Genomic DNA, 14,935 nt, shown 5'->3' with positions numbered 1-14,935 from the left:
GTCGATATATTTTCAGCTCTTTTTATCATATCATCGAAATTTTTCAAGTGCCCGGTCAGCAAAATCTGGGTATCATCGTTAGCATAAATAACAAGAAGACCATCCCTTATATATTGTGGCAGATCGTTGATACAGATCAAAAACAGCAATGGGCCCAGAATCGACCCCTGGGGTACGCCGAAAGATATCTCCTCAGGAGAGGAGAGGATTGATCCAACACCAACAGATTGGATGCGATTGCTCACATAATCTTCAAACCAAAAGGAGTCGACATTGACTTTAGCTAATTTACTTGTTAGAATTTGGTGATGAACACTATCAAACGCTTTGGATAGATCCAATAATAACAGGAGTGATTTTTTTTTTATTTTCTGTGTTTTCATACATTTAATTGGTAACTTTAAGTAGCGCAGTTTCTGTTGAAAGATTGGGTCTAAAACCATGTTGTTCATTAGCTAGTAAGTGGTTCGATTCAAGGAAAGCCACTAGTTGAATGGCAATGATATCTTAGAGCATTTTAGAAATGACAGGCAACAGAAGAATGGGTCTGTCATTTCCAACATTTTCAGGGTCTCCTCCACTCTCGTGAACGGCAACTACGTCAGGATGTTTCAATTGAGGTGTTGACTATAACAAGAATGCAGAAGATTGTTTCCAAGGGCAGAGAGTCAATTAAAAGCCGAAACCGAGTTCCGTCAGACTCATAAGTGTTTCTGGGCTTCAGATAGATGTTTTGTCACAAGAATCAGAGGGTCGATATCAACTGGCTGAGGTCTGAATCTCTTTCTTGTAAATAAGGATGTGGAGGGCTGGTCATAATGGAGTTGATTGGCACTGCAGATATTTTCCTGCGATCTGGCGTACGTTTTCTTTCCTGTGTTTTAGCAAAATATTGATTAAAATCATCTGCTCTCTTCTGAGGATCAATGTCTACATTTTCAAGTGACCCAGGAGACTTTGTTTGTAGGTATTATTTCACTGATGAGATTCCATGTTCCTTCCCTCATGTTACCCTCACATTTAGAGAATGAATCTTCCTTGTAGTAGTCTTTCTTCTTCTTCTTCTTCTTAGTCAACACTGTCTTGACGTTTTTCTTCTCCCTTTTGTAATTATTGTCAACATTCGGGTCTTGTCTATTTTTAATTCAAATTCCTTTAGTAATATTGCCTCTGAATCTCATTGCATCTTTAATTTCGGTGTCGATCCAAGGGGCAGGAGGGCTTTGCACTACTTCCGTAATAAAAGGAGCACTGACAGAAGTCCAAACCATTCATAAAAGTAGTGTTCAAGTATGAACCTGGTAGTGTACGTCATCAGTAAATAAAATTGTATTGAAGGAAGAATAGTCACTCAAGAGGAGTTCACAGAGGTCATTCTGGGAACAGTTCTTGAGACAACGAAGTGTCTTAATAGTTGGAGGGTGCTTCTCTTTTCTGATATCAATAGTTGTTGTTCAGTTTCATGATCACCAACTGAACAAGGCAAGACATCAGAGTGTGTAACGATATGAGGTCTGTTGGTAATAATAAGACCCAAATGACCTGAGGAGGTAGTTGAAATACGAGTTGGTTTTGTTGCCAACCGACTCAAGTGGAGGGTTTGGATAATGTTTCCCATTCTATTATTTGGGGACAGAAGGTTATCACTGAAGTAGCCTAGAATTGGGAGAGGTTTGTTTCTCAAAAACATGGAATCAAACACGTCAGAAAGATAATCACAGTTCTCGTTGAGGGCATGGGGATGACGGTATACACAGCCTATGATGATAAAGGAAGGAAATTTGTTATTATATTGAATTGTCATCCAAAGGTCCTCGATGTGTCGTGGTCTCATGAGTTCAGATGTCAGTAGCTTCACCCTCAAATGGTGTCTTACATAGATACACACTGCCCACCTCCCCCCCTCATCACTACAGTAGATAGAGAACTCTGGGATTTCAATAAAGCTGGTGTGTATTTCAGGCCAAAGCCACGATTCGCTTATACACATGATATCAGCCTTCCTATCATTTCTTAAAACTTCGATTTCATCAAAATTACCTGGGAGGGACTGTGCATTTATATGTTCAAGAGCAAGTCTATCTGATGGAGTATCATGATAAGGAGGAAGTCATTACTATTCTGTATTTAGACATAATCTTGTTTTGTGCCCATACTCCCTACACCTATTGTATCTAATCCTACGATTAAACTGGCATTGAAAAAGGACATGACCGAATTCATAGCAGTTTTAACAAGGGTAACGACGTGATGGCTTCTCTGCTTCACCTGTCTGAGTTGACTCGTACTTATCGACTGGTAAAATTAGTAGGTGAGTTTCCCCGTCATCCCTCGTTTGAAGAGGAGCTGTGACCACCATGATGATTACCCTCAACAGAAAATTGGCTCTTTCTTCTTCTTCTTCTTCTTCTTCTTCTTCTTCTTCTTCTTCTTCTTCTTCTTCTTCTTCTTCTTCTTCTTCTTCCATCTCGTTGTGCTGTAAAATGTCTTCGTGGATAATCTTGAAAAGTTTTGATGGTATTTTGGTGGCTCATGTCCATATTTCTGAATCTGGGCACCTTGCTTCCTACCGTGTGTGTTTGGGAGTTTCTTTCACTGTCAGCAACACCTTACGAGTCTGCAGAGAATGGGACAGTTGCTTCTTGACGCATAATAGTGTCTCAGTTGGCATGTCATTTGAAGAAAGGACATTGTTTAGAGTTGATGTTCAGCAATCTGATGACCCCCAACCTGTTGAGAAAGCTTCCTTGACTCTCACTATTGACACAGACACATCTGATCAATTTCACTTGTTCCAAATCTAAACTGTAGATTTGTTTTGATCACTGATACCCCATTATTTGCACTCCAAGCTGCAAGTTGATTACTGAAGTCGTTTATCATTTCATGAAACTCTTGGACTCTGAGGACCTTGTTCCTATTTGTAACACTTATGTGAATGCAAGAGTTAAAAGGCATTTCTCATCTTTTTCACTCTCCTATTTTCAGATCATTTCTTAAACTTTCCACTGTTTCTTGGAGAACCAGTTTGGTGCCATCTGCAATATGGCTATCCTGCTTATTTAAGCCTACTTCAGTGTCATTAACTGTAAAGTAAAAAAATGGGCCAAGCACAGAACCCTGAGGAACTCCGCTTGTCACATCTGCCCATTCTGATTCTTCACTGTTTATTACGACTCTGTTTTCTATTAGTTAGCCGGTCTTCATTCCAGTCTGCTATTTCTCCTTCAATTCCTAAAGCTCAACTTTTATCATTAGTTTCTTGTGTGGAACTTTATCAAAGGCCTTTTGGAAACCTAAGCAGAGTATATCTGTTGCTCTACTCCTATCGTAAATACCAAGCATGATATGAAAAAACTCCAAGAGGTTTGATAGGCAGGATCTGTTTTGTCTGAAGCCATGTTGACTGTTTAACAAAAGGTTGTTTCTATCAATGTGATCCACAATTTGATCTGCAATTATGGGCTCAAAAATCTTGCAAGGGACTGACGTTAGACAGATTGGTCTATAATTTCCTGGCTCTTCTCTTGGAGTTTTTTGTAAACTGGGGGCACATTGCCTAGTTTCCATCCTTTTGGAACCTTTCGTTGTTCTGCAGTCTTTCTGTGAGTTTATATAGGTGAGGAAATATCTCCTCTTTTAACTCTTTAACTTCTCTTGGATGATTCCCATCAGGCCCAGGCGATTTGAACTGGTTTAGTTTTTTCTATTTTGTTTTTAACGTCTTCTTCTGTAAATATTATTTTGTCAAGCGGTTCTGCCCCTTCATATTTAATAGCTGGTTCAGGGATTGAGGTAGTGTCTTCAATTGTGAAAACACTAGTAAAAAATTTATTCAGTAACTCTGCTTTTTCCAAGTCTGAGTTCACTAGGTTTCCTCTATTGTCTCTTAAGGGACCTATGCTATTTTTTATTGGCCTCCTACTATTAACATGCACAAAGGATTTCTTTTGGGTTTTCCTTACAAACTGATGCAAATCTCTTACCCTCGTTTATCTTTGCATTTCTTACTAATTTGTCCACCATTCTACAGAGTTCTTTATGTCTGCTTGCTTCTTCTGGTGTTGGGTGTGGGGTCATTGATTTGTGCAATCTGTCTCTTTCCCTTATTCCATTTCTAATTTCTCTGTTGAGCCACTTAGGCTGAGGGTTGACGTTTGTTTGTATCTGCTTTAATGGTTTACATCTGGAGCGATTTTCTGTGTATTCTTCAAGGAAGGCTTCCCAGTACTTATCTGTGTCTGTGTTCTTGTCGTACTCAAGATTTTTAACATACCCCTTTAGTTTTTTTAAGTCTCCTCGACGGCAGTCTAATCTCTTTAGTATCTTCTTTTCTTTTTCATGGAGAATATTAATATGAAATGTAATAATTTTATGGTCGTTTTGCCTAGATTTACACCTGCTGAAAGGTCAGACAGCAGGTTAACTTCTGTTGATAGGACGATGTCTGGTATGCTGTCTGCTCTAGCAGGTTTGTCGACCCATTGGTGGAGGAATTCATTTTTGACAAATTCTAAAAGTTTCTTTCCTTCTAATTTTGATGTGGAGGTCATAGTGTCCCAGTGTACTTGCTGCATTAAAACCTCCCATTGTTTTGTAGAGTTTGTTGTTTATTTCTTTTCCGAGTAATGCACACAGCTCCTCGTCGGACATTTGTGGTTGGTCTGTACACTAGTATTAGAGTTAGCTTGTTCCCTAAACTGCTTATATTGATGCCAATTATTTCTTGAGTGGTTGTAATTTTACACTCTATTGGATTGAGGTGGTCCTTGACATATAACGCCTCCGCCTGTTTTACCTTTTAACAATTTATCCTTCTATTTGAACAGAAAATGTCTCTTTTTGCCTCTTGTATCCATGTTTCTGTGATACCTGTTATGTCTAATTCTTCACTTGCTATCAATGCTTTGAGGAGATCTACTTTGTTCCCTAATAGATTGTGCATTAAACTGCGCCACTCTGAGGGACTTTTCTATCTTCTCTTTTGTCCTCGGTGGCTTTCTTCATTTCCCTTATTTTCACTGTTTCCTGCAGTGCTGTCACTAGCCAAATTCTGGGAGCTTTCCGGCTTCTTCCCTTGAGTGTTCAGTTCACTGAGGTGTTTCAAGAGGTTTTCGTTAAGAAGGTTTCCTAGTAATTTTTCTCCTTCCAAAGTCAAGTGAGTTCCATCTCTTTTTAATAGTTTTTTATTCCCTACAAATCTGTCCCAAAAGTTTAAGAAGTTAAAACCTTTTTCTTGACATATTCGCTCCAGTCTGTCGTTGATTCCAATTGCCCTGCTGAGGGAGTAGTTGCTAACATTGGTTCTGGGCAGAAGTCCTACAAGAATGCCTTTGTCGGTTTTCTCAAGGATGTTTTCTACAACATTCCTCAGGTCGGCTGCAAGACCTTCTGTCTGGCCACTTCTTCCATCTTTTAGAAAGAAGTCGTTTCCTCCTCCCTGCATTATCTATGATTGCACTTTTTCTGCTTTTCACTTTGATTTTCTTCACTACCTCGGTTATCTTCTTTGCTCCTGCACCTGGGTAAGAGTGAACTTTTCTCCTTTTTTTTTTTTTTTTTGGCCACAAAATTTGACCCATGATATTTCACCAACGAGTCTCCAATTAAGGTTATTTCCTCTTCTGATTCTGAGAGCACAGCAAATCTATTTGATGTGTTTATTCCTTTTGGGGGACAATTATGTTTTCTGGCTGCTATCACTCTTCTACCAACAGCTCTCTTGAATTCATCATGTTTTTGCTTCTAAGTTTCTTTCTTTGTACCTCGTCTGGTGCTTGTTTCTGTTTCATTTCTGGTTCTGGTCTTAACTAATTCTGTTCTAATCTCCACTATATAATTATGCTCTTTCCGTTTTCTACTATGTCGTTGTTCATTTCCTGTTTCTCTCTCCTAAGGTCTATCACTTCTCTTCTTAGGTCTCCAGTTTCCTTTTCCATCCTGTCTTCTCTTCTCTTGCCTTCGAGTTTATCCTTTGTCAGCCCCTTTAGTTCCTTTGACATCTCTTCCACTTCCCTCCTCAGCTTAGCTCTCTCCTGTTCTTGTTGACAGCAGAGACAGACACTGAGGCTACCCAGCTTTGATGCGCATGCCTCTTTGTATCTGCGCACCACTTGTTTACATTGCATTGCGCACATGTGGTCTTCAGTTTTAACTTTTCTTGGGTTATCTCTGTTTGTGTCTTCGTTTCAATATTTCTATCTGAGCTTTAATTCAATATTCTTTCCAATTTGACCAGTTGAAAAGGAAACAAAGGGGTGGCTGAGTACTCCCACAGGACGCTGCACCCACTTATCAATGGACAGTTCTCCATATTTCGTCGCCAGGATGCAATTTTTCACTGCCACACTAACATACAGTCTCCCTGTTGTAAGATGATCCCAAACATGTCGCAGCTCCCAACTGAGAGAGAGAGAGAGAGAGAGAGAGAGAGAGAGAGAGAGAGAGAGAGAGAGAGAGAGAGAGAGAGATTCTTGCTACATTCCACCACCACCCTCGAAACTGATTTCCCTCCCACTTGTTTGAATGAGAACCTTTTTCCATTCCTTATATCCAACAGAGAGAGAGAGAGAGAGAGAGAGAGAGAGAGAGAGAGAGAGAGAGAGAGAGAGAGAGAGAGATTTCCTTCATTTCACCACCACCCTATTATCTAAGTTGGGTCGAATGATGCCACATGCCAAATTTTGTGTAGATCGGTCAAGCAGTTACCATATTAGTCAGAAAGGGAAGGGGAAAGGTGGGTGGAGAAGGGGAAGGGGAAGTGGGTATGGGTCTGACCCCTACCCTATTATCTAAGTTGGGTCAAATGATGCCACATGCCAAATTTTTTCTAGATTGGTCAAGCGGTTACCATATTAGTCACAAAGGGAAGGGGAAAGGTGGATGGGGGAAGGGAAAGGGAGTATGGGTCTGACCCCTACCCTATTATCTAAGTTGGGTCAAATGAAGCCACATGCCAAATTTTGTCTAGATTGTTCAAGCGGTTACCATATTAGTCATGAAGGGAAGAGGAAAGGTGGATGGGGGAAGGGGAGGGGAAGGGGAAGGGGAAGTGGGTATGGGTCTGAAACCTACCCTATTATCTAAGTTGGGTCAAATGATGCCACATGCCAAATTTTGTCTAGATTGGTCAAGCAGTTACCATATTAGTCACAAAGGGAAGGGGAAAGGTGGATGGGGAAGGGGAAGGGAAAGGGGGTATGGGTCTGACCCCTACCCTATTATCTAAGTTGGGTCAAATGATGCCACATGCCAAATTTTGTCTAGATTGGTCAAGCAGTTACCATATTAGTCACAAAGGGAAGGGGAAAGGTGGATGGGGAAGGGGAAGGAAGGGGATGGGTATGGGTCTGAAACCCTTTAGTATTATCTAAGTTGGGTCAAATGATGCCACATGCCAAATTTTGTCTAGATTGTTCAAGCAGTTACCATATTAGTCACAAAGGGAAGGGGAAAGGTGGATGGGGAAGGGGGGAAGGGAAGGGGAAGGGGTATGGGTCTGAAACCTACCCTAATTATCTAAGTTGGGTCAAATGATGCCACATGCCAAATTTTGTCTAGATTGGTCAAGCAGTTACCATATTAGTCACAAAGGGAAGGGGAAAGGTGGATGGGGAAGGGGAAGGGAAGGGGAAGGGGATGGGTCTGAAACCTACCCCTATTATCTAAGTTGGGTCAAATGATGCCACATGCCAAATTTTGTCTAGATTGGTCAAGGGTTACCATATTAGTCATAAAGGGAATGGGAAAGGTGGATGGGGAAGGGGAAGGGGAAGGGGGTATGGGTCTGAAACCTACCTATTATCTAAGTTGGGTCAAATGATGCCACATGCCAAATTTTGTCTAGATTGTTCAAACAGTTACCATATTAGTCACAAAGGGAAGGGGAAAGGTGGATGGGGGAAGGGGAAGGGGAAAGGGGGTATGGGTCTGAAACCCTACCCTATTATCTAAGTTGGGTCAAATGAAGCCACATGCCAAATTTTGTCTAGATTGGTCAAGCGGTTACCATATTAGTCACAAAGGGAAGGGGAAAGGTGGATGGGGAAGGGGAAGGGGAAGGGGAAGGGGATGGGTCTGAAACCCCACCCTAATATCTAAGTTGGGTCAAATGATGCCACATGCCAAATTTTGTCTAGATTGGTCAAGCAGTTACCATATTAGTCACAAAGGGAAGGGGAAAGGTGGATGGGGGAAGGGGAAGGGGAAGGGGGAGAAGGGGAAGTATGGGTCTGAAACCTACCCTATTATCTAAGTTGGTCAAATGATGCCACATGCCAAATTTTGTCTAGATTGGTCAAGCGGTTACCATATTAGTCACAAAGGGAAGGGGAAAGGTGGATGGGGAAGGGGAAGGGGAAGGGGAAGGGGTATGGGTCTGACCCCTACCCTATTATCTAAGTTGGGTCAAATGATGCCACATGCCAAATTTTGTCTAGATTGTTCAAGCAGTTACCATATTAGTCACAAAGGGAAGGGGAAAGGTGGATGGGGAAGGGGAAGGGGAAGGGGAAGGGGGTATGGGTCTGAAACCTACCCTAATATCTAAGTTGGGTCAAATGATGCCACATGCCAAATTTTGTCTAGATTGTTCAAGCAGTTACCATATTAGTCACAAAGGGAAGGGGAAAGGTGGATGGGGAAGGGGAAGGGGAAGGGGGGGAAGGGGTATGGGTCTGAACCCTACCCTAATATCTAAGTTCATCAAATGATGCCACATGCCAAATTTTGTCTAGATTGTTCAAGCAGTTACCATATTAGTCATAAAGGGAAGGGGAAAGGTGGATGGGGAAGGGGAAGGGGAAGGGGGGATATGGGTCTGAAACCTACCCTAATATCTAAGTTAATCAAATGATGCCACATGCCAAATTTTGTCTAGATTGTTCAAGCAGTTACCATATTAGTCACAAAGGGAAGGGGAAAGGTGGATGGGGAAGGGAAGGGGAAGGGGAAGGGGTATGGGTCTGAAACCTACCCTAAATCTAAGTTGGGTCAAATGATGCCACATGCCAAATTTTGTCTAGATTGGTCAAGCAGTTACCATATTAGTCACAAAGGGAAGGGGAAAGGTGGATGGGGAAGGGGGAGGGGAAGGGAATTTCTGAAACCTGAACCCTATTATCTAAGTTAGGTCAAATGATGCCACATGCCAAATTTTGTCTAGATTGGTCAAGCAGTTACCATATTAGTCACAAAGGGAAGGGGAAAGGTGGATGGGGAAGGGGGAAGGGAAGGGAAGGGGTATGGGTCTGAAACCTACCCTATTATCTAAGTTGGGTCAAATGATGCCACATGCCAAATTTTGTCTAGATTGGTCAAGCAGTTACCATATTAGTCACAAAGGGAAGGAAAAGGTGGATGGGGAAAGGGAAGGGGGGGAAGGGGAAGGGGTATGGGTCTGAAACCTACCCTATTATCTAAGTTGGGTCAAATGATGCCACATGCCAAATTTTGTCTAGATTGTGTCAAGCAGTTACCATATTAGTCACAAAGGAAGGGAAAGGTGGATGGGGGAAGGGGGGAAGGGGAAGGGAAGGGGGTATGGGTCTGAAACCTACCCTATTATCTCTAAGTTGGGTCAAATGATGCCACATGCCAAATTTTGTCTAGATTGGTCAAGCAGTTACCATATTAGTCACAAAGGGAAGGGGAAAGGTGGATGGGGAAGGGGAAGGGGAAGGGGAAGGGGTATGGGTCTGAAACCTACCCTATTATCTAAGTTGGGTCAAATGATGCCACATGCCAAATTTTGTCTAGATTGGTCAAGCAGTTACCATATTAGTCACAAAGGGAAGGGGAAAGGTGGATGGGGAAGGGGAGGGGAAGGGGAAGGGGAAGTGGGTATGGGTCTGAAACCTACCCTATTATCTAAGTTGGGTCAAATGATGCCACATGCCAAATTTTGTCTAGATTGGTCAAGCGGTTACCATATTAGTCACAAAGGGAAGGGGAAAGGTGGATGGGGGAGGGGAAGGGAAGGGGAAGGGGAAGGGGTATGGGACTGAAACCTACCCTATTATCTAAGTTTGGTCAAATGATGCCACATGCCAAATTTTGTCTAGATCGGTCAAGTGGTTACCATATTAGCCACAAAGGGAAGGGGAAAGGTGGATGGGGGAAGGGGAAGGGGAAGGGGCAAGGGTTTGAAACCTACCCTGTTATCTAGGTTTGGAGTCATTCCTAAGGGGCATGGCAGCTGGGCGGGGCTAAGGGCTTTGGAGGCCTGTGATTGGTGGAAAAGGGAAATATGGGCCAAAACCGGGTGGGTGGTGGACGGGGGGTGGAGGGGGGCAAGGATTTTTGGTGGAGGAATAGGGGTGGTTTACAGCATAAATAGATAGATAGCTAGATAGATAGAGCGTCAACAACATGGGGGAGTGGCAATGACCACCTGGCTGAGTGCCAGGCCTTAGGCGGCCATATTGAAAGGTCTCGGTCGAGCTCATGTTATTACCATTCTTTATTGCTATTATTATCTTTAACTTTTTTTTTTATTATTATTTTATTATTATTTTTACCATTTTATTATTATTATTATTATTATTTTGCTATATTATTATTATTATTATTATTATTATTATTATTATTATTATTATTATTATTATTATTATTATTATTCCTTGACTCAATTTCACAGGGAAAAATGACCTTGCAAAAAGAGGTTGGCCTAAGCACTCCAACCATTGTGGTCAAAGCCTAAGCATCTGCCCTTGGATCTAAGCAGTGTCTAGCATAAATGGTTCCTGTAAATTACAGGACTTTCTTTGCATACAGTCACTAAACACTAACTAAAGAGTAATGTACAACCACTAAACACTAACATTCACTATACACTTGCACTGACTAAACACATAGACTTACTATACGCTCACACTCACTAAGCACTCACACTAACTATACACTCAAACTCAATAATACTAAACACTCACTGAATACTCAACACTCACTAGGCACTCACTATACACTAAATGCTGACTAAACACTCATAAAACTCTAAATACTTACTAAATGCACACAGTACCCCAAACAGTAAACATTCACTTAATCATAAACATTCATTAAACACCAAACAATCATTAAGCATTCAGTAAACACCCACTATACACTAAACATTCACTAAGTACTCAATATACACTAAACACTCACTAAACATTGACCTAGCACTCACTATACAGTAAACATTCACTAAGTACTCACTATACACTAAACATTTACTAAGTACTCATTATACACAAAACATTCACTAAGTACTCACTATACACTAAAAACAAACTAAACATTCACCAAGCACTCACTATACACTAAACATTCACTACATACACTAAAACTCACTAAACACACTAAACATTCACTATACACTGTAACACTAAACACTCATATACAAACATTCACTAAGCACTCACTATACACTAAACATTCACTAAGTACTCACTATACACTAAACACAAACTAAACATTCACTAAGCACTCACTATACACTAAACATTCACTAAGTACTCACTATACACTAAACACAAACTAAACATTCACTAAACACTCACTATACACTAAACATTCACTAAGCACTCACTATACACTAAACATTCACTAAGTACTCACTATACACTAAACACAAACTAAACATTCACTAAGCACTCACTATAAACTAAACATTCACTAAGCACTCACTATACACTAAACATTCACTAAGTACTCACTATACACTAAATACAAACTAAACATTCACTAAGCACTCACTATACACTAAACATTCACTAAGTACTCAATATACATTAAACACAAACTAAACATTCACTAAGCACTCACTATAAAGTAAACATTCCCTAAGCACTCAATATACACTAAACATTCACTAAGTACTCATTATACACAAAACACAAACTAAACATTCACTGAGCACTCGCTATGAACTAAACATTCACTAAGCACTCACTATACACTAAACACAAACTAAACATTCACTAAGCACTCACTATACACTATACATTCACTAAGCACTCACTATACACTAAACATTCACTAAGTACTCACTAACACTAAACATTCACTAAACATTCACTAACACACTAAACTCAAACTAAACATTCACTAAGCACTCACACACTAAACATTCACTAAACACTAACATTAAACACAAAAACATTCACTAAGCACTAAACACACTAAACATTCACTAAGCACTCACTATACACTAAACACAAACAAACATTCACTAAGCACTCACTATACACTAAACATTCACTAAACACTCACACTACACTAAACACTCACTAACTTCACATACACTAAACACTAAACATTCACTAAACACTCACTATACACTAAACATTCACTAAACACTCACTAACACTCACTAAACATTCACTAAGCACTCACTATACACTAACATTCACTAAACAAACTAAACACTAAACATTCACTAAACATTCACTAAACACTCACTATACACTAAACATTCACTAAATACTCACTATACACTAAACATTCACTAAACAACAAACTAAACATTCACTAATCACTATACACTAAACATTCACTAAACACTCACTAACACTAAACATTCACTAAACTCACTGACATTCACTAATCACTATAAACACTCACTAAACATTCACTAAGCACTCACTTTACACTAAACATTCACTAAACACTCACTAACACTAAACATTCACTAAGTACTCACAATACACTAAACATTCAATCTAAACATTCACTAAACACTCAAACATTAAACATTCACTAAACACTCTCACTACACTAAACATTCACTAAACATTCACTAAACACTAACACAAAAACACTAAACATTCACTAAGCACTCACTAAACACTAAACATTCACTAAAACTCACTATACACTAAACACAAACTAAACATTCACTAAACATTCACTAAACACTAAACATTCACTAAACTCACTAAACACTAAACATTCACTAAACATTACACTAAACATTCATTAAACACTAAACATTCACTAAACATTCACTAAACACTCACTAAACACTCACTAAACATTCACTAAACTCATTAAACACTAAAACATTCACTAAACATTCACTAAAACAAACTAAACATTCACTAAACATTCACTAAACACTAAACATTCACTAAACATTCACTAAACATTCATTCAAACTAAACACTCACTAAACACTAAACATTCACTAAACATTCACTAAAACACTAACTAAACATTCACTCACTAAAAACACTCACTAAACATTCACTAAACACTAAACACTAAACAAACATTCAAAACATTACACAAACACAAACATTCACATAAACATTCACTAAACACACTAAACATTCACTAAACACTAACACTCACTAAACATTCACTAAATACTTACATACACTAAACATTCAAACTAAACATTCAAAACACTAACATTTCACTAAACATTTACTAAACCCTAAACACTCACTAAACATTCACTGAATACTTACACACTAAACATTCATTAAACACTAACATTCACAAAAAACATTTACTAAACTCAAAACACTCACTAAACATTCACTGAATACTTACACACTAAACATTCACTAAACACTCAAAACACTAACATTCACAAAACATTCACTAAACACTAAACACTCACTAAACATTCACTAATACTTACACACTAAACATTCATTAAACACTAACATTCACAAAACATTCACTAAACACTAAACACTAAACAAACACACTAAACATTCACTGAACATTCACTAACACTAAAACATTCATTAAACACTAACATTCAAAACATTCACAAGACAAACACTAAACACTAAAAACATTCACTGAATACTTACACACTAAACATTCATTAAACACTAACATTCACAAAACATTCACTAAACACTAAAACACTCACTAAACATTCACTGAATACTTACACACTAAACATTCATTAAACACTAACATTCACAAAACATTCACTAAACCCTAAACACTCACTAAACATTCACTGAATACTTACACACTAAACATTCAAAAACAAACTAACATTCACAAAACATTCACTAAACACTAAACACTAAACATTCACTAATACTTACACACTAAACATTCACTAAACACTAACATTCACTAAACATTCAAAAACATTCACTAAACACTCACTAAACATTCACTAAGTACTCACTATACACTAAACACAAACTAAACATTCACTAACCACTCACTGTACACTAAACATTCACTATGCACTCACCATACACTAAACATTCACTAAGTAGTCATTATACACTAAACACAAACTAAACATTCACTAATCACTCATTATACACTAAACATTAAGTACTCACTATACAGTACACTAAACATTCACTAAGTACTCACTATACACTAAACACTAATTAAACCTTAAACACTCATTAAACACTCACATACCAAACATTCACTAAACACTGACATTCCCAAGATATTCACTAAACACTCTCTAAACATTCACTGAATACTTATGCACTAAACATTGATTAAACACTAACATTCACTAAACACTCACTGAATAGCTACTAAACATTCATTAAACACTAACATTCACAAAACATTCACTAAACCCTAAACTCTCACTAAACATTCGCTGAATACTTATGCACTAAACATTCACTAAACCCTAAACACTCACTAAACATTCACTGAATACTTACGCAATAAACATTCAATAACATTCACAAAACATTCACTAAACCTCGAACTAAACTAACACTAAACACTTACTCATAAACATTCACAAAGATTCACAACACTGAACCCCTCTTCAATTTACCAGTACTACCAGACCATCCAAGATGGCTGCCACAAGGCTCTGCAGCGCCACCATGGTGGGAGACCACCAACTATGTACTAGTAGTACTGGTACAGACATTGCCACTCCAGGTATATATATATATATATATATATATATATATATATATATATATATATATATATATATATA

At 38.8% G+C, this 14,935-nt stretch overlaps 1 protein-coding gene across 1 annotated transcript in view; it reads left to right on the top strand.

Moving 5' to 3' along the window:
* LOC136838028 (uncharacterized) overlaps nt 1-14,935 on the top strand; it is a 37,028-nt gene that overhangs the window by 13,018 nt on the left and 9,075 nt on the right. The gene's annotated exons all lie outside the window — the stretch shown is intronic.

The sequence above is a fragment of the Macrobrachium rosenbergii genome, unplaced genomic scaffold (assembly GCF_040412425.1).
Source record: "Macrobrachium rosenbergii isolate ZJJX-2024 unplaced genomic scaffold, ASM4041242v1 13908, whole genome shotgun sequence".
NCBI classification, from domain to species: domain Eukaryota; kingdom Metazoa; phylum Arthropoda; class Malacostraca; order Decapoda; family Palaemonidae; genus Macrobrachium; species Macrobrachium rosenbergii.
The sequence above is the reverse complement of the archived record's forward strand: the minus strand, read 5'-3'. Positions and strand labels throughout refer to the sequence as shown.